Source organism: Callospermophilus lateralis, chromosome 5 (assembly GCF_048772815.1).
Source record: "Callospermophilus lateralis isolate mCalLat2 chromosome 5, mCalLat2.hap1, whole genome shotgun sequence".
Lineage (NCBI taxonomy): Eukaryota > Metazoa > Chordata > Mammalia > Rodentia > Sciuridae > Callospermophilus > Callospermophilus lateralis.
Genome location: NC_135309.1, coordinates 57903296 through 57929205, shown reverse-complemented (window position 1 = coordinate 57929205; position 25910 = coordinate 57903296).

Here is a 25910-nt window from a genome sequence, read left to right as displayed (position 1 = left end):
GAGAATTGCCTCTGAGAAAGGAACTGAATAAACAGAAGACGTTATCCATTGAGCCTATTTCTCCAGTCGTTATGGGGGGCAGTGGGGAGAAATAGTTCCAGTTCACTCCCGTGATTAAAGGGAGCCTGGGAAATGGAAGGTCAACCAACAGCACTTGGAAAACTTCATTTTCATCTAAAACATCATAGAGCATTATATCTGTATCTTATTTGATTTCTACACAGGTAATTCCCTTAGGCTCCCTCAGACTTCAGAATTCAGGATGCATTTGTAAGTCCTTGTTCCCACTTTCACAGGAAACAGCATGGATAAGGAACAAGAGAAATTTAAAGGACAGATATGGATACACTATGTTGTTCTGTATGGTTTACTCAGCTATTGAGTGTTTCTACTCAAATGCCAATTAAACCTCAAATTCAACATATCAACCTTTAGTGAAACATGTTTCTGCTGTATCTTCTTTTTTCCTTTTTTATTCTCAGTGAGAATGTACCAGTTTTCCAAAAGTTAACAAAAAAGAAAAACTAAATGTCTTTAGTTAAAATTAAATGTCTTTAATCCCGTACCCAATGAGTCATCCATTCTTTTAGATTCATTACCACCATACCATTTTGAACCCTTCATCTCAATTTAACTTTTAATTATAATTTTTCTAAGTAAAGGTCTTAGTAAGCCAGGAATAATTTTAAAAAATTAAATTTGATAAGGAACATCTAGAAAAGAGTCTACAAACTTGCTTTAAAAAAATGCAGGGTATGTAGGCCTCAAATTACCATTTCTATTCAATAGCAAGGTATTTATTTAGCATAGCAAAGCATGAAAAAATAAATAAAAGGCACAAAAACTGGAAGGGAAGAAGCAAAACTGTCATTATTTACAAAGGGTGCAAACATCTATATTAAACATTGAAAAAACTCTGCAAAAACATTACAAAAATAAAAAACTTTGATTTAAAGGTCTATGCATAAAAATTAACTGCATTTCTATTTAGCAGAAATAAATGTTAAAATGCATATTTTAATAGATAACAATTAAAATACTATCAAAATTCAAAAAAATGGCCAAGAGAAATCTAACAAAAAAAGTTCCCTTTGGGGTATTTTTATAGTTTTAATGATGAAGATTAAAGAAAATTTGTATAAGTGGAAAGCTCTACCATGCTCATTTGCATGGGCTCTCTCTCATCCAGTGAGGAGTTCCACAGAACAGGGTAGAGGAGAGTGTGGCTGCAGAGTCGCTATTCAAGATGTCTGGAGACCAAGCAGGAAGCCAGTTTGATTTTATTGCACAGTTACCATGTTTATATACTCAGGCACTCACTAAGCAGATTACAGGCAGCCACCAATACAATTTCTTGCAAACTTTCCTTGCAGTGACAATCGAGAAGTGGGCCTCGGAGCAAACACAAGGACTGCAACACATTGCCTCATGCCCAGGGTGTGCCTATGGGTTAAGCGGTCTGCTGCTCACTCACCCAGAACAAGGGGTGTAGCCTCCCACTCAGACGCCCTTAATGTATGCCATGTATGCAGTACTCCATGCACTTGTCCCCACAGTCATTGATTAAGAGACTAAATGTTACACAGAAATCTATTCTAACACAATTTGTTGATAGTGCAACACAATTATAAGCAAATTTGTCAAATTCTGTTGAAATTATACGTGTGTGTATGTAAAGAAGTTGGGAAACTGATCTTAAATTAGTATGGAAAGAGCCAAGAATAGCCAAGAAACCTGTGAAGAAAAACAAGATTGGAGGCCCTTATCTTAGCAGTTATTCTAAGTTAAAAGGATACTATTTAAGAAGAAAGGATGGTATTCCAGAAAGAATAGATAAATAATCAATGGAACAGAATTGACAGTCCAGGAATATATTAAATATCAAAACATTTTATGTCTATACTTAGCTGGAACATTGAGAACTAAAACAACTACCCTGCCCATTCATTTGATGTGATTGTTTATCACAGAAATCTCCCAAATGATGGGAAATGTCGACATTTTATATCCTACTTTTTTTTAATGCCCTAGGATTCTTTTAACACCTCACCTCAAAGTCCTCCCCTTACTTTCCCAACACTCCTCAAGTTTCACAGTCTTGACCCAATAATAATCACAACTCTCCTTAAACAGTAAATGCTGACCTTACTTTGCCCACTCCTTGATGCTGCCAAAGCTTTGTGAGGTGCTGTTCTCCCTTACTACCATAAGCTCAGTTATGCCTCTTCTTTGGACAATGTTTGGGAAAGCCAACTTCAACAATATTAGCAATTATATGGAACCTTGATTTATGTCAGAGCTGACTTGGCAAAGAGGAAATACTATTTTGAATACACAGTGCTGAAATAATTGATTTTACCTTTATAGAAGACTACAAAATTGGGCCCTGTTTGTACCATACACAACAATCAATTTCAAATAATACTGAAAATCTACCTGCATGCAAAAAAGCAAAACTATAAAAATGTGAGAAGACAATATAGGAAATTATCTTTATGATGTTTAGATATGTGATCTTCTAAAAATCAGCTATAATAAATCCATAATACAAAAAACAAGGTCAATAGATTTGATTTCATTAAAATAAAATCTCTAGTGTATCAAAACACACCATAAAGGAAGGGAAAAGCAAATCCATGAATTTAGAGAGGAAACAGCAGCACATAACACACAAAGAATATGAATGAAGAATATGAAAATAAGTCCTAGTTATCACTAAGAAAAAAGTAATTTAAAAACATGCACTTAATGGGAGATAAAAATAAAAATACAAAAAGTGGCTCAATTTAATTTATAAGGAGAAAAATGTAAACCAATCTGTATCAAGAAACCATTTTGTATGTACCAGATTAACAAAAATAGATATAGAACCAGAATCTTTGCAAATCGGTAGAACAACTTTAGAGAATCATCTGACATTATCTCGTATATAGTCCACTTACAATAAATTTCAATAATTTTCAACTATTTTCTTATTTTTTAAAACAATTTTGTTATTTGCTTTGTAAGATTATTTCTGAAAAGCAGAAGAGGAAAACAGAAAGCATATTAAAAAAAAAAAAAACCTAAAATTCCTAAGGATCCTGTTCATTTCACATTCCCTTCTCCAACCAGCACTTAGTGTCTCATCAAGAGGCCAGGGTAACTATATTCTTCCTCAGCACTGCTCCCCACCATTGTGAATTAGCATCCACATAGCAGAGAAAACATTCGGACTTTGGGTTTGGGGATTGGCTTATTTCACTTAGCATGATATTCTCCAGCTCCATCCATTTACTGGCAAATGCCACAATTTCATTCTTCTTTAAAAATGAGTAGATTAAGTAGAGGGGAGTGAAGAGAGGGGAGGGGATATGGGGATAGGAAGGATAGTAGAATGAAATAGATACTATTACCTTATGTACCTATATGACTGCATGACCAATGTGATTCTACAACATGCACAATCAGAAAAATGAGAAATTATACCTCATCTATGTATATCAAAGTGTATAAATGCATTCTACTGTCATGTATAACTAATTAAAACAAATTTTAAATTTTTTAAAATAAAAAGATGCCACAGTATCAACAAAGGAAAAAGGAAAAGGAAAGAAAATCTCTCTTTTTCATTCTAACCTCTTCAGACTAATCTGAAAGTGTCTAGAGATTTTATTTCTCTTCGAGATCTTGCAATGGAACCTGGTATGAAATGAAGAAGTCATCCACTGACCAGTGTATCTGTCAGTGCCTGGGTTTGCGGTGATTACACGGTGTAACTCTTGGACACTATTTGACGAGGTGGAGACGGGTATACTATCTTGTCAGTGGTTAATGTCTTTCTACCACAGGAGGAAAAATCCAAGAAGCTCTTTCTGTCTTCACACTCTAATGGGAACATTTATTTGGGCTGAGTGAATGGCCACTAAAAGACTGCTGTTCCTGCTTTGTTTCTGCCTGTGCTCTGAATTCCCACAGCTCTTTGCACCACTAACAAGACACTTTCCAGAGTTAGAGGAATATTACACTTTCTATCCTGTGAAAGTGTGGACCTTTTCAGGTCTTCTTCATGTCCCCTAATATGAGGCTTTGTAAGTAGTTTGTAGTAAATTGATGTTCTTTGACTTGAGTCCCTTCAGCAAACCTCACAGCTCCAAGCACCATACCTGAAAAATAGGATCCAGTTTCTGGCTTCTTGCTGGTAAAGAATAGCTTGCTAGCAAACAGTTTGAGTGGTGTTTATATCCTAATGCAAAAATCCTAATGTGAAAAGAGTAGCACCCTGGATCCTTAGATTAGTATAAATCCATGCCTTTTAGAATTTGAGTTTTGGATTAGAAGTGTAGCTAAGTGGTAGAACATTTGCCTAGCTTGCATAAGGCTCTAGGTTTGACTACCAGTAACTGGCCCCCCTCACCAAAGCTTAACCTTTATCTAATCTCACAATTTCCCCATCGTAGGATATGCCTGCTATCTGGTAGATGATATGTAAAAAAGAAACTAAATGCCTGTTTAAATACCAGCATAATAATGTGTTGAAGGGAAAACACCTGGAAAAATATTCTATTTTAAGAAAATTCTATGATCATTAATAGTCTTTCTTCTAAATAACTTTCTTGCCTTTCAGACTGAAGCAAAGAGCTTACTAAGCAAAACTGGGCATGTGTCTGTCATGTTGGAATGAAATTAAGCAAAAGGTTCCATAATAATCTAAAAGAATTAATATACCTCCAACATGTGAAATAAGATCCTTGTTAATCTGGATAAGAGATTCATCAAGAGACGACAGGTATCAGGAGTATGATCCTGGAATTGGGGATGGACCAAGTGAGAAAGAGGAAATTGGAATGCCTGACCTTTGTCATAGACAGGGACATGTGTCAGGGCTAATGACAGAGTCCATTGTAGCTTCTTATTTTAAATTTTCACACTTCAGCAATTAGAAATCACTTATGCCCACGGTGCTCTATTACTTTGTACTTAGATTCCAAGACTCAGAGCCTATCATAGCTAGAAGTGGCCTTGGAGGCCAACATTTTTATATTTCAGATGAGGAAACTGACAGTCAGAGATGATAAATCTTGTCCAAAGTCAAAGTCACACACCCACAAAACAAAGTTCAGCTCAAGTCTAGTACTCTGTCCTTTGCTGATGCTTTATTTCAGATAAAGTGTACTCATTTAAATGTCTTACTATTTCCTATAGCAATCATATATTATACACACAATAATTTTTTTTTTTGTACCAGGAATTGAACCCAGATGCACTTAACCATTGAGCCACATCCCCAGAACTTTTTATGTTTTATTTTGAGACAGGGTCTTGCTAAGTTGCTGAGGGCTTCATTAAATTCCTGAGGCTGGCTTTGAACTTATGATCCTCCTGCCTCAGCCTCCCAAGCTACTGGGATCATAGGCATGCACCTCTCTGCCTAGCTACACATGATCATTTTTAAGGAACTTTATAAAATATAAAAATATGCTGATCTCATGCATCCCAGCTTCTAGGACTCCTTTTGTGATATTAACATGTATACCCAAATATGTACAGGAGTGCACCACTGTGTAAGACTCCCTCCTTAGGGTATCTGTAATACCCAGTCCATGCCTGATTATTTATATACCTGTCACCCATCCTGTAACAGTAGTTCACTGAAAATAAAGACTGGGTCTCATTCAGCTTTGTATCCCAAAATCTTATTATGAAATAAGCCTATTGAAAGAGAAAATGATGTTTAATATACCTATTAACTGATATTCTATAAATGATTCATGACTATAGCTGAGACTGATTAAAATTTAGGTGACATAATAAGCAACATACCTTAGGTTATCTGAAGAATGAATTCCTCAAAGAGTCATACAAATAACAGCATTTCTCTGTGTCTCAAAGAAAGAAGCAAACTATTGTTTGTGAAATCCATCTTCTCCATTTGGATATTGAATCCTAGCACATATTCTGGGTATTATTATTCATTTATTGCCCTCAGACTGCCTTGAAGCAAACAAACATAAAAATCTTTCCCATTATCCTATGTGCCTCCATAAACTACTGCTCTAATCTTTTACCCCTAAACCTAAACTGATTGATATTCCTTCCCTTAACATATTGAATTGCCGCAGTCTCTCGGCTGGGCACAAATCACGAGTCTCCACACAGCTTGTAGATTCAAACAGCAATTCTTTATTCCCGAACTCACACCGGCCGTCTACAAACACGTTCTGGGGGAATCCACGTTCTCTGCCCAAATCCACTCCGTTCTCTGCCCAAAATCCTCTCCTGCCTAAATCCACACCGCATGGGCTTCTGTCTCTCAAAAAATACTGTCTGACCCTAAGCACTCAAGAGGAACTCAGCAGCAGGATACGCCCTATTCCAAAAGAGGAACACCCTAATCTCCTATTACTAAACCACCCTATTCTAAAGGGGAAACACCCTACTCTCCTATTATGCTAAACTGCCCTATTCTAAAGGGGGAACACCCTAAACACGGATCCTGCCCTGGTCCTTGAGCAAGGTCACCTTTCAGAAGTCCTTCCACTAGACAGCATGGGAGTAAGCTGGCAAGGAATTTGTCATACCTACTTGGCTGATGGCTCCCAGCATTGAATGTTCATTTTCCCTTCCCTCACCATATATTTGATGTGTGAAATGACTGAATGAATGACTAGGAGAATGACATAGTCCAAGTTTGTGCAGGTGAGCCACCAGATCCAGTGGTCTCAACCTGTCCCAATATGTTTCCTGGACACCTCTTCATCTTCATGGCTCCTGCCTCCTAACTTGCTGCAACCTCTGCTGTATCTTAGATTTGAAAAATGGTCTCAATCTTTGACTTTGATCCTGCTTTTGAGTCATATTTATTTTTCAGGGAGGTGGTGGGGAGACATGGGCAGAAGCCACTCTGATAAAAATTTAATCTTACATAATCCAGGTTCCAGGTACATGAAGCAATACACAGGTTTTCCTTACAGGCTTCTTTGAACAGTTGGACTCAGTACCACCATAAATGAGATAAAAATAAAACTTCATCAAGATAAAGATTAAAAAAATAAAGTTAAGGGAGAAAATTTAAGAAATTGGCTCATTAATTTAGAAAGCCAGCATGTGGTCTAGCACATCAGTAGAAAGCTCTCTCATTATCCTCTCTACCCCAGGACAAGCTGAAGGCTTCTGACGCTTCTGTTACCTAGATATTCCCAGTGTATAGGTGTTTCTGATGACAGCAGCTGTTTCCACAAACCCCCTCCCAGCCTCTCCTGGGTCTTTCTCCCCTCCCTTTCATCAGTAGCTCAAAGCCCCCTCTGCACTGGCTACATCAGTCCTTCTAAGATTTCAGGTCATGGGTCCATCTATTTCATCTTGTGAGCTGCTCTGCAGGGTTTATGGATCCCAGCAAAAATGGATGGCCAAATCAGGTACTGTGGTATCATCAATAATAACTGCTGCTGAAAACTAGGAAGAGTACGGTTTACTTAAATCACAATTTGGGGACCTAGCCATCCACATGGACTTGGTGAAGGTTTTTAAGCTTAATAAGCCTAAGTGTCTTCCAAAGAAGAATCAGATACAATAATACCTAGATATATTAAAACTTTGTCATAATCATAAAAATTTTGATTGCTATTCTAACAAATGATACATGTTAAAGAAGTAGTTGCTCTTCTAATTTCCAGCATGTCCATTGTTATGAATATTATTATAGCAGTGGTTTTATCCTGTGTGGAAGAGTTGGCACATCTTCTCTGATGTCTGCCAAGATATCTAATACTTAAAGATGGCTTAATACCTAACACAGGTGTGCATAAACCTTGTGAACCATGTGTAAATTTTCCCTCTACTGTCAATTCCATTCATTGTATAAATTTTGCTGAATATTCATCATTAACCTAAGGAATAATTTGATATGCCTACAATGTACAAGTCTCAAGCTAGCCACTGGAGATAAAGGTTGTAGACAAGATGCCCAGCATCACTGTCTTCAGGGAGACTGGAAGATGATAGAAGGGTTAGTAGAAGAGGGCCAGTGTTCCAGCCAAAGTGAACTGTGATGGATAAGGCCCCCGTGCCAAAGGATTCTCCTCTACCTGTGACCCCGGTTCTCCTAACAGCACAAGAAGTGCAGCTATAGTACCTATACCAAGTAAATTGATACCTCGAAAGTACTGAGCCACCTTTGAAGTCCAAGAAATGTGAAGCATGACACTTGGGGATACTAGTAATTTTAATTCTGATGTTATTCTTACCATTTGTGGTGGGATAGTAACAGGTGGAACCAAAACTGTCCTTTTCTCAAAAAGTTCAATTAGGCCTATAATCCCAGTTACTCGGGAGACCACAAGTTCGAGGCCAGCCTCAGCAATTTAGCAATAGCCTTGCAATTTATTGAGACCCTGTCTCAAAAAAATAAGTTAAGGATTGAGAGTGTTGCTAAGTGGTTAAGCACCCCTGTGTTCAATCCTTGATACCAAAAGAAAAAAAAAATGTCAATTAAGAAAGTCATGATATTTGTGCTATTCATGACTCTTTCTTATTCAAATTTCCTGGCTCTTCTACTCTAATGGGATATATACTGGCAGAGAATTTGGCCAGGTACCAAAATAGTGTCACAAAATTCATGGTTCTTTTGGTCTTCTGATATCTAATGAACCCCAAATGGGTTTCATGAAGTTAATTCTTCACTAGCCCCTTGTCATATCTTAGAGGGAGAGGAATATTGTGTGTGGCAGCTCAAGGACTTGGACTTGAAGCTCAAATGCAAAACCCCATGTTCAGTCTTCCTTTGAAATTCTCTGGCTTGCTCAGAGAGGGTTCAAGGTGCAGGATGCAACTGAAGAACAAAGAAGCCAGTCGGGATGGTGGAGAGGTGGTTGGGGGAGCATGAGGACAAATGTGGCAGGAGCTAATCTAATGAGGTAGACAGAGGTCCAGTCAGGAATGACACACAGGCGTGTAAAGAAAAAAATGGGTTACACAAAAGACAATGGAAAATGTACTACATCTTTATGAAAGGTTCAGAAAAATCTGATGAATTCAAAAAAATTAAAGAAATCTCAGAATGACAAGCCTTCTATCAGAATAAAACACCTCAGTATGGTAATTTGGTTGCTGTGACTTGATTTTGATCAGTAGCTAAGAAGACACAAGGAAAACACTAGATTTTCATGTTCACACCAGTGTTTCGTATACCTGCCCAAGTGCAGAGGTGGTGGACCTGGTGGGGTCTGGAAGATTCTGATGGCTCTGCTCCCTGCCAACCAGCAAGTGGAGCAAGGAGTGGGAACACACAGAAGAAGTGTCTTCAATAGTGCCACAGGAAATGTGTAAGCCTGTAAATATGCACACATAGATGTATATGTGCATATTCAAACACATACATAAATACTCATGTGCATTTTTTAACACAGGAAGGTCAACAGAAGGAGACCTGGTGAATGACTGCTGAAGAGAAACTTCACTGAAAAAAGAAAGGCATTCGATCCACACAAATTCATTATTTGACCTTTATTGTACTGATAAAATTTTAAATAATAAAGAATATAGCAGAAGTTGGGTGCAGTGGCATATGCCAATAACCCCAGCCACTCCAGAGGCTGAGGCAGAAGAACATCAAGTTCGAAGCCAACCTCAGCAATTTAGCAAGGCCCTCACCAACTTAGTAAGACAGTCCAAAATAAAAATTTTTTAAAGGCTGGGGAATACAGAAGGAAATAAAACATAAAATTTCCATTTTCATGGAAGCTGAAAGGAGGCAGAAGTGAATATATAGGATAGGAGGAGATGCAATAAATATCGTTGAGGAAAATTAAGGCAGGGAAAGAGTTGTAGAGAGCTGTGGTCAAAGGTCGCACAGACAATATGGCATTTGAACAGAGACCTGAGGAAATAGAAACCCGGGAATAGCCCACCATGTGGATATCAACGGAGAAGTGTCTGGACAGGAGTAAGGAAGCAGGACCTAGGAGCAGATGGTGCTGGCAAAGCAGGCATGAGTGGGCCTTCAAGGGGTCAGAGGCCCAGCTTATCCTCAGTAAGGACCTTTATTAAAGCGTTTGCTCTAGGGTGGGTGATATGTCATCTCCATTCAGTCACCCAAGCCATTCGGTAATATCCTCACAGCTAGCAGAGAAGACTCAGTAATCACTGAGTCCTGTTCTACTGCTCTTCCTAGGCTGGACCCTTGGGATATGGAAGAAAGTTCATATACATTCAGATAGTAAAATATGATTAAAGGAAGATATATTTTGGACAGGTTATATCTTGAAAATACCAGGTTTTTTTTCCTTTAGTTTTTGTTTCTTTTAATTTTTTTAGAGTTGTAGATGGACAACATGTCTTTATTTTATTTGTTTATCTTTATGTGGTGCTGAGGATCAAACCCAGTGCTTCACATGTACTAGGTAAGTGCTCTGCCATTGAGCTGCAGCCCCAGCCCGTACTTCCCAGTTTTAGGAACAAAATTTTACTGGCGGTGTGTTAACCCATGGACTGGAGAGAGACCTCCAATGATTAAGGGAGAATTCTTAATAGCCACCATATCTGTGTGAACTTAAAACCCACCATACTTGTGTGAGCTTAAAACACCACCACAGTGAGAGAGTTATACCTGTGTGCTCTAACATGTTGTAGATACTCTTATGGTGCATCTGTTCCCACTGATTTGCTTTAAGGGGTTTCCTCCTTGAGTCTCAGACCTGTGACTTAGGTGGGAATGAGCCACTTTTCCCCCAGGTTCAGGAGCAAAGCCCAGAGTGACTCAAACCAACCCAGATATTCAGTGCTCTTGATTACAAAGCTCAGGGGTGATACAGTGACCCCTGGAACTTTTATTAGGAATGCCAGGTGTATTCATCTATAAGACGGCCATAACAAAGTACCAGAGACAGGACTGCTTAAACCACAGAAATTTATTTTCTCACAGTTGTGAAAGTTAGAAGTTTGAGATCTAGATGTCAGGAGGACCTACTGGTATTTTGTTTTTTATTTGTTTTGAGGCCTCTCTCCTTGTCTTATAAATAACCATCTTCTCCCTGTATTTTCACAAAGTCTTCTCATAAAGACACCAGTCATATTGGATTAGTCATCCCTCCACCCTACACTATCTCATTTCAACTACACTATCTCTTTAAAGACCCTCTGTCCCAATACAGTTGACTCTTAGGTACTGGACATTTGGACTGCAGTGTATGAATTTGAGGACATAACACAGTCCTTACAACTGAGAGCAAGATTAATTTTGCTGAGGAGCCATCCTAAGTGATTTTTTTTTTTTTACTGCCTTGGAAATTGCAGTGTGAGGATATGATTCTAAGTATAATTTCTGTGACCTAGGGACAATAGAGGTTTCTTTGTGATACCTTTTAAGCTATTTTATCAAATCCCATCTGCAGTGACACATGGAACTTTTCAGTTACTTGGACCAAAGAATTTCTTTTGTACTAACAGTCATCTCCATCTAATTTTTTATCACTTGCAATTAAATTATTCCTCACAGAGAAAGTCTAGAGTGATTTTAAAAAATTAATAATATACAGTATTTATATTCAGAGTATGAATGGCATTTTCCTGCACCAACAACTGAAGTCTTTCTTCTTTGAGATCTCAAACGAGTCAAGATATTCAGATAGCAATGGGACACACAGATAAAATATAAATGTAGCGTGAACAGAAATACATTTTTCCCTCAAAAGAAAGCACCAAAATAGTAATCAAGACTAGAGATTAAGCAGCCGGTTGAGAACAAAAACTTCTAAACTGCACTATCAGTTCACTGATGGTTTTTAATTCAAGTCTGAATAAAAATAGCTAGCTGGGCTCAGCATATCACCTAGTCTTTGTCTCCTCTCCTTTAAAATAAATCCAAGCACCTCCTGTGATCTGTGCACAGAACTTATGCCATGAAAACTGACTCACTGGAGAAGGGGATGCATAGTAAAAGGTAATATCTGTGAGGACTATAAGAGATCTTTTCAGCAAAAGAAGAAATAGGAGGTAACAGCCAACCCTCTTTCACAACAAGGGACAATTCCAGAGACACATGTCATGGTACTTAAGCCATCTCTATTTCAGGTTTTATTTGTGCTTCAGTTTCCTCCCAGATTTCTATGCAAAATGTTTAGATCAAGAGTATTCTTGGAAAACTCAAGAAAGCCCAATTTTCTGAATGATCCCTCATGATCCTTCCTCCTTGAAAATAATTGGGAAAATGATTTTCTCATACTAAAGCATTTGTCACCTGATTCCTTATGCCAAGAAAAGAGTATGAAGGAGGTTTCACCAAGGGTCTATGCTTTGCTCCTAAACTAGCTGAGGTGAAGAGTTTATGTTCAAAGTTTTGTGTCATGCTGTCTCCAAACATTTTCTAGTTCCCTTCTTAAAACTTGAGGAAAATTGTGCACAGTTGAAGATTATAAATAAAGACACCTTTTTAAAATTGCAGTCTGTTAGCATCACCTATCAGTGCATGAGGACTTGGACATTGGAGTCTTTTGTCAAAATTTGTCAAACGTGTAAACAATTTCAAGACAAGGGACATTGAAGAAGGACACAACTCACACATTCCAATGAAAACTAACATCTGAGTCTACTGGACATGAAGCCACCTGGACTTACTCTTGGATCTTATGCTGCAGAAGAGAGACAAGAAATGAAGATTTTTCTTGTCCTTGTTAATAAGGAACAAACTGTCCCTCCTAGGCCACATGGATACTTTGTTTACTCCCTTCTGGTCTTAAAAAGCCTGTCTCTCTTCTCTCACCTTGGGTCAAAAAAATTTTCCTTTGTCCTTGCCTTGTTCCTGTAAACTGGGGAACTTGAACTTTACTCAGTAGCCTAGAGATTATCTCTTCTCTACTTTGCCTTCATCAAAATTGTCTTTCAAGGAGAAAAGGTACATCACCCCAATAGTCACACAGCAGACTTGGCATAGTGCCACAAAAACAACAGAAGGCAGATGAGCATATTTTCATGGGCAGCAGTCACTCATCATTCTCCAGACAGAAGAGCTAGTTGTAGAGAAAATTTACAAGTTACATCTGCCTCATTGTACCACTGAGTTACACTCTTCAGTCACAGATCTACCCAGCCATTTACCACAAATTCAGACTAATGCCTGGGCTTCTTTGCTGTCTCATTTAGAAGAGTTGTCTCTCGCAAAGCTAACTGTGGAAGAATTTTCCTTATAAGCTATTTCATAAGCAAATTAACATAACTTGGTAAGATCACGCAAGAGGGTTGAATTGGTCAGGGTTCTCTAGAGGAACAGAATCAACAGGAAGTATAGTTATAAAAAGGGGACTTATTAGGTTGGCTTACATGACCACAGGCTGGATAGTTCACAATGGCCATATTCAGGCTGGAGAACTGGAAGAACAGTCCAAGAGGCTGAAGCCCCAGAATAAGAGGGATCAACAGTGTTATCCTAGTCTGAGATGGAAGGCTTCTGGAGAATCAGTGCCAGGGTCTGCTTTAGAAGAGTAAAGAAGCAGGAGTCCAGTATCCTCAGAGAATCACAGAAGCAACCAAGAACCAATTCAAGAAGAATCTATCTTGCATCTTCTGCTGCTTCCTTATTCTTCCAACTTCTATTCCATCCAAGCCATCATCCTATTGGTTGGTGCTGCCCATGCTTAGGGAGGATCTCCATATCATTTGGCTATCTACATACCAATCATTCCTAGACATAGCCTCATGGACACACCCATAATCCTGTTAATCCTTGACATCTCTTAATCCAATTAAGTTGACAATTCAAATTAACCATTACAATGTTTTTTAAATGTCAAGAAATCTACCTTTGAACATAAATGATCCACATCAAATTCCCACTTGAACTTATCTTCATGTACCATATACTACAGATTCCATGGGCTCCTGCGATATCCCCAATAAGTAAATACACTGCATGAATAATAATCAGAAAATAAGACATGAAGAGCATTTGCCTTCACACAGCTTCCATTCTAGTCAGGTGAGTGGAGTGTTTTTAAAAATTAAATGAAAAAGGAAGCAATATAATAAGCAATCATCACAGGTGTGCTACAAAGTAAACACAAAGACACAGTCATTTTAGGGGATTAAGAAGTACTAAAAAATAACTTTTCCAAAGGGGAAACATGGATTTGCTGTTTCATAAAGTTGGAGGGGAAGCCAGCACAGGATGTATGAGCACTGCAATAACCTGTCATAGAATTTTCCTGGCTGGGAGAGGCCAAGTACATGTGCCCCCAGATAGGATAGAGTTTAGTATGTCCAGAAAACAGGACAGGCTGCTGAGTCTAAAGTTCAGTAAGTGATGAGAGGGTGATACACTGCGACATATCAGATAAGAAGCATCCCCCAAAGTCTCATGTGTTGATGGCTTGATCCCTAGTGCACCAATGTTCAGAGGTGGGGGCTTTTAGGAAATGAATGAATCATGAGGGCTCTGATCTCAGCAGTGGATTAATCCATTTGATGGACTAATAATTTAAATGGACTATTAGGAAGTCATGGAAATTGTATGAGCTAGGACCAATTTGGACCCTATCTGTCCCTGACCACTACCTCTATGCTTCCTGATTGACATGAGTTGAGCAGCTTTCCTCTGTCATGAGGTTCTGTCTCACCCTAGGGCCAAATCAATGGGGCCAGCCAATCATCAACTGAAAACTCTGAAACCATGAGCCTGAATAATGATTTTTTTTTCTTCTATAAGTTTTTATTGCCAGGTAATCTGGTTACAGGGACAAAAAAACTGACTAACACGAGTACAAAGTAAGTTTAAAGAAAGTTTGGAAGGAGTCAGATGACACCAGACCTTTTAAGAAAAGTCAATCAACTTTATCCCTCAGGAGCCCAGGCTCAAAAAGACACTTGCTACACTTGCTATAACTGTTGGGGTTGTATTGGAATTTTTGATAATTTTTTTAAAAGGACACCTTGTTTTCATTTTGCACCTAAACCCTACAAATATGTAACCAATCCTACGAGTAAACCATAGTCAGAGGTTGGGATTTTATTTTTTTCCTTCTCACATTCAAGTAACCAGGAAATAATCAGGCCAGGCCTTTGATTATTCTGGTATCACAGTCCTCAATTTTTCTATCTTGCTCTGCTGTACAGGGTTTTTATACCCAAAAGCAACCTGGAGGAAAACAAAAATGAATGTTAGAGTTCTAGTCATTATAGGTTCTTTCCAGGTATGATCAAGAACACTACTGGACGCACCATACATTTTCCACCAACATTCCATTGAGTCTATTGACCAGATCTAGAAAATGGTCTTACCTCACTGCAAGGCTGTCTGGGAAATGAAGTCTTTATTCAGGAAGTTATGTGACCAACTAAAAACTGGGATTTGTTTTTTTTCCAATTAAAAAGTAGTAACAGGTATGAGGGGATTAATGTCAGCCCTGCTGTTCTCTCACTTTGTCCTTTGACCTGAGATAATCATTTATACACCCATTCATTGAACATTAATCCACCCAAAAATGTAATTGAAGACCTCTTTTGTGCTAAGTTGTATATTAAAGACGGAGGAAAGTGAGATGATTAGGAGTTTAACCTGGGAGGGGAGGATAATGTGGGGGGAGGAAGAAAGATGACAATTATAGTACAACATCACAAGCACTGGAAGAAGCTGTCATAAGACAAGGAGATGAGTGGTTGGAAGTGCAAATAAAGCTACACAGAGGAGGTGAAGTGACACAAGCTTGGCTTTACAAGGGCAGAACAGCAGACAAAGAAAGGAAATGTATTCCCAAATTATACAGTTGCTGTAGTTTAAAACTGAAATATCCTCCAAAAGCTCATGATTTGGTCCCCAGCTGATGGCACTATTCAGATACGGTGGAAACTTTAGAATGTAGGGCCTTGATAGAGGAGGTTGGTCGTGGGGGATGTCCTTCATAGGTATGTCGGTACCCCCACAGCTTTGCTCCTTCATGCTGTTCCACCATGCTGTACTGCCTCACCGCAGGGCCAGATTCAAGGAGGCCAGCTGCAAGTAAACTGAAACTATGAGCCAAAACAAATCCTTTCTCTCTTTAAGTTGATTTTCTCAGTATTTGTCACAGAGAAAGAAAGCTAATGCAATCCTTTACCACAAAGTATGAGTTTGAAGCAATATGTGGGATTTCTGCACTCTGTTATAGTTATGGGTCAGACTTGATAAATAAATGTGTTCCAGTTGATTATTTGGTTAACCTATTTAATAATCAATATGGTTCACACATAATAATTTTGGCAACAGCTATCAGAGATATTGGTAAAGAGATGCCAAAAAGAATGGACTGGGTTTGCTGCAGCTCAGTTCACCAGCAGATACAATCTCAGAGGCAAAGAAGTACACCAGCTGCCTGAAAGATCAGGCACTGCCTTTATGTGCCATCCCTCTCATCCCATACCCACCCAGATGCAAAATCTCCCATTTGCTCTCAACTTCCCTCCTGTGCCCATCTTATTGCATCAGAGCCCCCACAGCCAGCAGCTTCCCAAATGGCCTGGGATTACAGGAGATGTCTTTCCCTGACACCTCTCCATTCAACCAAGGGAAATGATCCCCATGTCCAATAGTGCATTTTCTTATCTTTTCCCACTGCAGTTAAAAAAAAAAATAGAATGAGTGAGTTTGGGAAGAAATCTAAGCTTTGGAGGACAAACAAAAGGATTCCTCAGTTTGAAAAGTAATGATTTATTCAGGTTGTTCCAACATGTAAGCATCAACCTCAGAAGCCACAGCCATATCCCAACTGTGGGGCTGGCAGTCACTGTCATGATGGCGACCCTCCTGTGCAGCTATTTTCTTCTGAAACAACAAAAAGAGCTCTGTGATAAATCACATCTGCAAGATGTGTTTCATATGTCAAGCACACATTGCTTCTAAATCAAGTGCTGATACATGACTTATTCCGTCAAAAGTAAGCAGAATGCTGTAATTTATAATCATCTTGAAGCACACTGCAGAGAAAATGAAAGCAGACCATTAAATTTTAATGCCCGCTCGGCTCTCTGAAAAGAGTGTTTCTGGCCATATTAGAAGCAGGGTCATGTTTCTCAAACCATTGTGCATGCCCCCCCCCAAGAAAAACAAATAAACAACAGTTTGTGTTTGCCAACATTGGTGCATACTAATTGAAAAAACTAATTCAGTTGTCAAAAGCTGCCTTTAGTCAGGAAGTTCTCATGGGTACAAAAAGTGCCTACCGAGGAATGGGTCCTGTCCAGAGCTCCAGTCTCCCTTTAGCTTTTTAAACAATTGTCTGTTGTTGTAAAAGCTCTCTCCCCTCAGCAGGACTGCGAGCAAATATGCATTGGGGTGTCATCTCCACTTAGACTCTCGTCCTGCACACCTATTCATCTGTGTTAAGTGAACAGCAGCATCAGCTCAAATTAAGCTGGCTTGAGAACAGCCACTGTTAATAATTTCTGCTGTGATTCAACTTAGCTTTGGCTAACAGGTGAAGATGTTTCATAACGGAGGCAATTACAGCTCTGAGAGTGCTTTCCTGCTGCCTGTGTAATCAAAGGAATGGAACACTAGCTCCTCGCGTGCACGTGGGGAAGGGCCAGCTCAGCCACCATTGGGCTGCATTCGTTATCTGCTAGATTGAACAAGCTGCCTGCCGGGGACAGATGCTTAGCACAGTGATTAGAATATAAAGCAATTGCAAAGGCTGAAGGGATTGGAGTCAGTCACCTTTATCTCAACTTACTACAGGCTTTTCTGGTCAGATAACAAGGCTTCCAAACTGTTCTCTGTAGATGAGAAATCATATGTATATCAATGCATGAAGACTCGTGAATATTCATTCATCTGTGCCCTGTGTGAATTTTCCATTTAGATTGGGGACTATAAAAAAAGGAGGGGGTATTCAATTCTATGCAAGTTTAGTTCCTTTTATTACCAAATTTTTATGACAAGGAATATAGAGAGACAGGAAGTGTTAAACCAGTATGATAAAAATACTTACCGATTTTTCTTTTTTATTTTCTGAGATTGAAAATTTCAATGGTTCTACTCATTTTCAAACAGCTTTTATATTTAAGTTTATAAAAGGAAGATAAGTGAAAACTTTCGATAAGCGTGGTTTTCACTTATTTTGTAAAGGAAGAAAATTGAAATTATGTGTAGATTTTGTTGCTTTTAAATTATAGAGGCAGTATATTTCTATCTACAAGAAAATCTAGTGTTTTAGCATTAAAATGATTTTTTCATATCAACTATGCATAGGTTCAAATTATAGCGAAATCATAACTGTATACTTCCTAATTGTGAGGATTTTCAAATAGTTCATTCCAGCCAAACATTTTTCCTCTCCCGCTAAAAGAAAATCAAGCAGTCTAAATTGAATTTTTATATAATTTCCTGAAATGTAATTCTTAATGGTTTCTGATGTGCCTGAAGGCATGAATCTTAAACTACCTCCCTTCACCCCAAACAAACTAGGAAACAAGCTAGGAAAGTTTAAAAAATTAAAAATGTGGTTCAGTGGTAGAGTGCATGCCTAGAACGCATGAGGCACTGGGTTCGATCCTCAGCACCACATAAAAATGAATTAAAGATATTGTGTGTCCTCCTACAACTAAAAAAAAAAAAAAAAAATATTTAAAAAAAGAACCTTTTTGATACTGGTAATAAGTTTCCATTGTATACATTAATCTGCTTTCAGAGTGTTTTCCTTTAGTGTGTTTTCCATAGAGAACCTTTAATAAAGTTCTGGGGAAGTTAAGTTTAAAGAGCAATTGGTTATAGAGCTGTATATCGCAAAACTGAGCATGTTTTTTGCAAACAACAAAGTAGCAAAGAGGAGTATAGAGGGATGGGAGGACAGGGGAGGGAGCCACATGCTCACTTCTATTTTTTAAAAAAGAAAATCTTAAAAAACTTGGGAATACTTCTGATTTTTGCACACCAAGGTAATACTAAGCAATCTATTTTAACCTAGCCTTTTTAATGGAGATTGTCATTTTATCAATTATTTAGTAAGCTTTGAAGCTGTGTGTGTATGTGTGTGTGAATGTGTTTACTTGAGTTGGGGGAGGCACAGTGATAAACAGAAGAAAAAGAGTGATACTTTGTGGTTGCTAAATATATGATCCAACACTATTTTCGAAATACCTGCTTAACAAGATAGCAAATGACTTGTCTCTTTTAAAAGGTATTTCTTTCTTTCCTCATTCTTCAGATCCATCCATCTAGCCTATCTTGGAATATTCCCCGCAAGACTCCACTGCCTACTATATCTTCCCCTGACAATTACTGTTGCTTCTTACCCTTGAAGCTTTGAAAGCCTGTGTAACATTAGCCTATCTTGCCCAGTGAAAATGTCTTTACAGATTAGTGTAATGTTAATACTGCTGGCTCCCCGCTTTTGACCTGAAGTGGAATATATTGCACTGCTGGAGCAGATGGAATCAGAGTTTCATTGGGCAACAGAGATTGGTTGGCTGCCTGCCAGAAGTTCCAAGCTAGTAGACTGTGGAAGCTCTGGCTCAGGCTTGCATCTATTCTCTGCTCTTGAAGAGAGAAAACAAAAGTGTCACATAAGTTAGTGTAGAATCAAAATATGTTTGTTAAGATCGTTCATCTGCAGATGTTTACCCAGCATTCGAAAAGTAATTGAATCTTTGGTGTAAAATGGAGACATCTTTATTCAGTTTTGCTGAAAGACAGGAGACAAAAGCCAGAGCAAAGAATAAAAAAAGAAATGATCTGAACTCCATTTAACCTTCCAGTTGAATGCCGATCTCACTGTAAGAATACAAATGTGTACATGTGGGGTGTTTAAAGCAGGCTCCTACTTTCTGAGTGCAAATAGATCTTAGTTTGAAATAGTAAATGAAATTCATAAATGAAAAAAAAAAAAACACAGCTAAGCTTATAAAGCCAGTGTGAAACAATTACCCAGATAGTTCCAAACCAGAATCTAAAACTCTATGGAGAAGGAAGACCTATGTCCTGAATTATTCACATTGGCTCTACTGTTGACTGTATCATTTAGATAAATGTTCAAAATTCTCACTGGCTTTGTACACATAGAAAGAGCCTTGAATCATATTCTTCCAAAACAAATTTGCCACTTATTAGTCTTCCCTTCACCTGAAACACTGAGGGCATTAGTTTAAAACCTTAGTAACCATAGCTAAAAACTGTCATTGCCAGATGTAGCTAATTATACATGTATATTCACTTGTATATGAGTGTATACATATATATGTATGATCCAATTTGAATTTGAATTTCAATTAAACAACCATGATATTTTAGAAGATCAATTTTCCAAACATTGCATGAGACATGGGACATGCAAAATTTGGGACATATTTATACAAAATAAATATTTATTTTTCACTTGATTGATTTAACTGGGAATTCTGCATTTATCTAATGACCCTAAAGAAGTACTCTGTATTGCATCACTTTATGAATATAGAGAGTACCCAGCTATACACACACACACACACACATACACACACACAGAGAGAGAGACACAATTAATTTACAATTAACACAGTTTTGATATTTATTCATCAGGTTATCTCTTAGTTTATTTTAATCATATTTTCCTCTCAAGTGCTGCTTTTCCAAAGCAGTAAAACATATGCTGTTTGCTGCCTAAGTAGATGGGTAATGTAAGCTGTGATGTGGAGAGAATTCTTCTCTTATCCGTTCTCTCTGAGGGTGTAGTTACAGAAACATATATATGTGCTTTTATCTGTGATAAGAGCTACCATCTGCTAGCTGCAATGTGCACAGCTTCCCGTCTGAAGTGCTTATACATATTATGAAAACACACAGCTTTTGTATATGTTGAGAATACATATAGGCAGTGTTCTAATAAACCAGAGTATTAGCTATTTGAATATGTCAAATGGATGCAAAATGTAACCATGATTATGGAGGAGAGCCATTAGAACTGGCACATTGCCATGTGTGTATTTATGCCAGTAGCATTTTTGTGACCTTTTAGTATTACATTGTTTGCAACTTCTTCCCACAAGATAATTATGTTAAGTAAATGAAATCTTTTCAATGAGGAAAGACTTTTGCTTCATTCAAAGAGTAGAAGCTTCATGCCTGGGATACCAAACCCTTGAGATATGTGATGCATATAGGTGAGTAACAAGAGAGACTGAGACAGCACGACAGAACATATAAATTTGAGTTACTTTGACCTTTAATCCAGGAGAGCACAGAGAGAAATGCACTAGGAAGGTTGGTTTGTAGCTGTCTGGAGACTGATAAGCTGTAATAAAGGTGCACTCAGTTGCAATTCATCTAAAGCTTCCATTGCTATCATCCTCCTTTTTCGATTTTTGTTACCTCGAGTACTTATCTAAATCCCTTTCAATGCCAGCCTGAATGCACTTTGTGTTCTCTCCAACTGTGACTAGGGCTGTCTGTGTGCGTCAGTGTGCTGCAGCACACACTCTTTCCCCTTGTTTGACAAGAACCAATGCCAACACCTAATTAAGGATAAGCCACAGAGCTCTCGGCTTTATCTTTGTCAACTGCTCCATTCCTAGCTTTCTGCCTAGTTGAGTTTTTAATGACATGAGCAACAGTTCAGTTCAGCATTCCTCAGGCCCGTCTGCTCCTGATCTCAGTAACTAAATATGGCAAGCAGCAGCAGCAGAAAGATGGTGTTCATTGGTGCCCTGAATTGTGTAAACACTACAGAGAAACTGTGCTACCTGCCCTTTCCATGCCTGCAAAGGGAATGGGTAAGGCGTTGGAGGAAAAATTCAGAAGCTGTCACTCTCCAAAGTATTCAAACATATCCAGGTACTCAGCTTACAAGGAAAATGCTTCTCTGATTCCATCTTATAATACATTGTATTAAACATTCTAATTCAGTGTTGCCAATGTAAGAGTTAATCAACCCCTAAAACTCTGACAAATAGCTGTTGATTTAAAATATAAAGTATGGCTCTTTTAAAATAAAAATAATGGAGAGAGAGAGGCTGGTTCTGTGTTTCCCTCCCTGTACTTCTGTACAATACTAGAAATTGGGTCCTTTTCCTACAAGGTGGTTTTCATTGTTGGTTTTCAATCTGTGCATTTGCATTTCTCTTTGTTCTCTGATTCCAGATTGAAGCTTAATGTTTTAAGTGATCAGGGAAATGTCACAAGGCATGGAACTATCCCAAGACAATATTATTTGCTGAAAGATCATTAAAACAAAAATGCCCAAAATGCTGACAGAATTGCATGTTTCAGTGGTGTTGGAATAATTTCTGCACATGTCAGACACACCTAGATTCAGTGGGGAAGAAACAGACTTTTTGTTTCATGCTCCTTCATTTCAGATTTATGTTTGCTTTAAAATTACTCAACATCTTTTGTCTTGATGTCAATATTGACTCTCTTTTCAGTTCACTTGGAGAGTTTTACTCTTTCCAAAATTTGTTTTTATTTGTAATTCTGGATAACAGAGAAAAATGACAATATTTTACTTGCAGACCAGGAGGGGTTGAAATATTTTCAAAGAAGAGAACGTTAGTAAATGTGACTATTTATTACAATTTCACAGATATTCCTAGGTTGGACACTGTGTTCTCTGTAAGATGTTTGGTGTCCAACAGATAATAATATGATAATCCCCAAATGATAGGAGTTTAGAGTCCAGTTAAAGAGATGAACATTTTTCATTTCCAACATCTCTATATGATACCCTTTGGAAATACCAGTAAATCTCTGCAAATATTTTAGTCTTATATAGGATATACTTGTTCCCCTTCTTCCTGAGTTCATCAACCCATCCTTATCTGCAAAAGCAAAATGAGGAATTGGATCTTTTTATCGTGTCCATTTAATCCTAACATTTGCTTTGGCCCAAGTTTTCTGAATAGTTTAGATAAAACTTTTGCTCACCCAAGTTACTCAGGCTTCAGTGCTTTCTGCCTTCTGCTTTCTGCCTGCTTTTCCCAATGCCTCCCTGCAACCTCAGAGGTTCTGATGCTGCCTGTTCCTGCCTCTTCTCCCTCAGGGTATGAAGCTGATGCTACTGATGTCTCTGCTGATGCACATTGCTTCCTTGAGCAGTGGTGAAGAGAAGAACATGTGTACTCTGTGATAAGGCATCATGGAAACCAAGGCACACCTGGAAAAATGACTTTTGGGAGATTAGTGTGCATCCTATGACGACAAAGCTGGACATTTCTCTTCTGTGTGAATTGTACCACCCTAAAATCAGAATGATCAGCTTTGTATTAGAAGCTGTATTTGTATTTTGTATTTGTACTTCTATATTAGAATATAGAAGTCTATATTCTAAAATACAGAATTGTCAGAGGTGGCAAATGTTCTGGCCCACCTGGGAATTTGAAGGAATGGAGATAGTCAGTCCACATTTTCTATAATAGGCCTGTTTCTAAACTGGTGCTTTTGTGGCTGGAAAGATTAAATGAGAAGTGTCATGTGAACAAGATCTTCTGATTCTGTGAGGAATTTCTTAGTTGTTCAGTGGATCTCACATTGCTGGGATATCCTATCTGAAGTCTACAATGGTGGCAGTTCTGTCCAGAAAAATATGAATACAACCCCTTTAAGGGTATTATATTGATATTGTAATTATTGCACTTCATGAAACAAAGGAAAAGCAGCAGTCTTTTGTAGTCTAAACAGAGTCTATGCTGAAAATAAGCCACTGTGCTTCTGATACAAGCACAACGGGTCTAAAAAAAAGTTAACCAAAAATGATACAACAAAGAAAGACCAGATTTTGAATATTAAACTGCATTTTCCCATAGGTAGAAGAAACTTATGATTCTTTCTTGCCAAACTTTCAAATTATCATCATAATTTTTCGCCTTTTCAAAAAAATAAAACTTGATGGCATATTGCATTAATGGTGAACAGATAATTGTCCATTTTCTAGATATGAAGAGTCTCATTTAAAATATTATACAGTTATAGAAATTTTTCTGGTTATATAAATTTTGATTAGGAAATTAAAATAATTATATTATGAAAACTGCAAAGGCAAATATGCATATTTGTTAATTACTTTGAGCAAATTATGTGTAGATTTTTGTTAATGATCTGCCAAGTACAAGCAATGTATTTTTCATTGCCTAATTTCTGCATATATACATTGCAGGCTACAATTAAGCCAAGCCTCTCAGCAGGTGGACCAGTGGGATGTTGTACCAGCACATTTTTTTCTGTATGTTCAGGCATGGTATTCAGTAAGAGAATACCTGTTTCATATAACTTTTATTTATATACATTTTGTTATAAATTTATTCAAAACTATCAATTATTAAAAAATTAAGTGTGCATAAAAGTTCTGTTTTCTAAGAATAAGTATATTGCCACTACTACAAGACAATACATAAATATTTTATATTATCTAAGAAATTCAAATTTATATTATATTAACAGGAGAGTCACCATTTAATAGGCCATACTTGATCTGATTAAACATGCAAGAGTAATCCATCTACTTAAAAGACCTGTTCAGAAGCCATTGCTTTAATACAAAAGGTGACCTATTTGTTTTGCCAGACAAAAGTATATGTGGCATGGGTCGATAATTAACTTCCTCAGTGTATACCTTTCCCAAGTCAGTACCTTAAGCTGCTTATATTCAAAAGTAAATGAACTGCATAGTGAAATAAATTGCTGTGACTAAAACATAACATCACGTGTTGTTCAACTCTGGATTGGAAGAATCAGTGCAAATCTTTTATAACAGGAACACCAACATGGAGATGTAGGTTAGTTTCACCTCCAGCTGAATCTGATGTCAGTGTGGTAATTACCAGACTCAGTCAATAATACCTCTCCTCAGTATAATTGCAAATCCAGTACAACCATGACCAGAACTAAATTGCTTCAGAACAATCAATAGGAATCTTCTGATTGTGTTCCCGGGTGTATGCATCAAATATAAAGAGGAAAACTGTCCATTCAAGCAAAAGGTCAATTTTATAAATAAAAAATACTGTATAAAAGTCATGTTATGTTTTATGTTCCTTCCAGGTAGAAGAGACTAAATACGTTGGTTAGTTAGTTATTCATGGAAAGAAAGTGTGTAGCAGGGAATTCGTCAGGAGACAAATAACAATACAAGAAAAGCAAGAATATGGTTGAGTAAGTGATTTATCCATGACAAGGTATAAGCTAGCCATTTCTGCAAACACCTTGCTGCTATTTTGAAATACAGCTTTGAGCTGAAAACTAAAATCCCTGTTCTCTTTTGGAACCTTCAGGCATTAAAGGGGAATTAACTAATGAGGTCCATAAGTAGCCAGTTCCATTAGAAAATAAAATTGGAGCTATTAATTTCCTATCAGCATGTAATAATACAGGTTACTTCAAAAGGGTCAGTGACCCATTTGCTCAGATCACTGTTCCTTAAACTAGGGGTCAGAATTCCCAGGGATGATCAGAAGATTAGAACCATAGAGCTAAGCAAAAATTTAAAAAATTAAAATAAGAAGTGGGTTTTGGTGATAATGAACTTGGGCTATGCATTCTCACTTCCAGCCAGACAGGAGCACCTTCAGATATGGAGTAAGAAAGTTGGAACTGGGTTCCAAACAGGTTGGTGATGATAATATTGCCATGAGGCTATGTAAAAGAGAGATGGGAGTTGTCAATGGAAAATGGAAAAAAAAAGAAGAAGAAGAAGAAGAAGAAATAGAAAAGGATTCAGAGGTAATGAGGTAGTCATGTGATTTCAACACCAAAGGGACATTTAAAGCCCAAGATTTAGAGCTTGTATAATAATCCAATATCATAAGATACTCTGCTTCCCTTTTGTTTAGGTTCCTTGGTCTTAACAATGAAGTGAAGGAATAGTGGCTAAACCAATTTGTCTCCTTATTTTCATCTCTCCTTCCAATTTAATATTTCTGGGTAGGAGATCTAAGTTAGCTAAACAAGTTGACATGATACAGTCTGTTCCAGGGTTCTGGCTTTGCATTCACCAAGGAAAGGTTTC